This window comes from Limulus polyphemus, unplaced genomic scaffold (assembly GCF_000517525.1).
Source record: "Limulus polyphemus unplaced genomic scaffold, Limulus_polyphemus-2.1.2 Scaffold16762, whole genome shotgun sequence".
Classification (NCBI taxonomy): domain Eukaryota; kingdom Metazoa; phylum Arthropoda; class Merostomata; order Xiphosura; family Limulidae; genus Limulus; species Limulus polyphemus.
Genome location: NW_013682372.1, coordinates 1 through 1734, shown reverse-complemented (window position 1 = coordinate 1734; position 1734 = coordinate 1). Strand labels below are relative to the sequence as shown.

Here is a 1734-nt window from a genome sequence, read left to right as displayed (position 1 = left end):
CCACGTTACTTGAGACATTGATAAAGAACCCTGCCCACGTTACCTGAGACACTGATAAAGAACCCTGCCCACGTTACCTGAGACGTTGATAAAGAACCCTGCCCACGTTACCTGAGACACTGATAAAGAACCCTGCCCACGTTACCTGAGACGTTGATAAAGAACCCTGCCCACGTTACCTGAGACACTGATATAGAACCCTACTCACGTTATCTGAGACACTGATAAAGACCTTGCCCACGTTACCTGAGACGTTGATAAAGAACCCTGCCCACGTTACCTGAGACGTTGATAAAGAACCCTGCCCACGTTACCTGAGACACTGATAAAGAACCTTGCCCACGTTACCTAAGACATTGATATAGAACCCTACCCACGTTATCTGAGACACTGATAAAGACCCTGCCCACATTACCTGAGGCATTGATATAGAACCCTACTCACGTTATCTGAGACACTGATAAAGACCTTGCCCACGTTACCTGAGACATTGATAAAGAACCTTGCCCACGTTACCTGTGTTTGAAGTCAGGATAAATCATTCTGTTAGGGAAACCTTTTCTGCAGATTCGGATACCTTCCAGTACACCGTTACAGGTTAGCTGGTGCATCACCAAGTGAGAGTCGATTACACCTAGAGGGCGACACCGGTTAATGTAGGTTAGAACCATGAGGTTAACTTCGGATGCGAACATTACTTGATTTTAGGTTAATATAAGTATTAATACTTTAGTTTTCTTTAAGTGGGTATTACATAATACTTGTTAGTTCTTCCTTGGATTTGGAAGCATATTATAGAGAGGAAGAAATGAATTAGGTAACAAAGTTTATTCTACCTATTCTTAACTATAAAATCACTTCGTCTTCCTACACCCTATCATTGATTATCGTCTCTCACACCTTAACACTAATTATCGTCTCTTATACCAGTTATTACCTTTCATAGCATTTAACAGAAACATAAAAAACGAATCCAGAAATAGAGGGCGAACGAAACCAACCTGTTTTTATTAGAAAGACGTGTTATGTTCTTACACCATAAAGGCTGGACCATTTTACTCTCTGCCTACTTACCATTTCATTTGAGATGATACCTCGTACAAAGTTGGTCAATAACTTGTTCAGTTGCTGGTGTGGTAAAATGCAAATCCATCAGCAGTATAGAACAGTTAGTTGAGCGCTGAAAGCAACACACTAAAAGAAGCAAAACATAAAAAGTTAGAGCACGAAACACTATTAGCATCAAACAACTGGTTATGTTGCTAGGTAACGCTTGTTTTAGTTCACAGCACTAGCGCACCTTATGTTTGTTGGTGTTAATGGAAAAAAAAATGGTACGATAATTAACTTAACTGGTTGAAGTGTTAGTTGTTAGTTATACGTCTACATTTAGAGGCAGTAGTTAATAGTTAAACATGTTAATTTCATTTAGTCAGAGAGTTGACTTACTCTTCTGGGGAACCTGCTATGGATAAGGTGAAATTTACCTGTAGGACTTTCAATGCAAGGTTCGAATCTCGTGGTCCAGGTGATCTGAATATGAAGAACTTACAGCAGAAACCAGGGAATTATAAAAAAATAAATGTTGGCATTGTTACATAGCACCAGTTTGGTGGCCTCCTCTGCTGTAACACAGCATCAGTTTGGTGGCCTCCTCTGCTGTAACACAGCATCAGTTTAGTGGCCTCCTCTGCTGTAACACAGCATCAGTTTAGTGGCCTCCTCTGCTGTTAC

At 40.5% G+C, this 1734-nt stretch overlaps 1 long non-coding RNA gene across 1 annotated transcript in view; it reads right to left on the bottom strand.

Annotated features, from left to right (window-relative positions):
* The window catches only part of LOC106477505, a 1696-nt gene extending 1048 nt beyond the window's left edge, over positions 1 to 648 (bottom strand). The window contains exon 1 of the long non-coding RNA XR_001291999.2: positions 517 to 648. This is a non-coding gene — a long non-coding RNA (uncharacterized LOC106477505). The remainder of the gene's footprint in view (positions 1 to 516) is intronic.
* Positions 649 to 1734: the final 1086 nt, after the last annotated feature.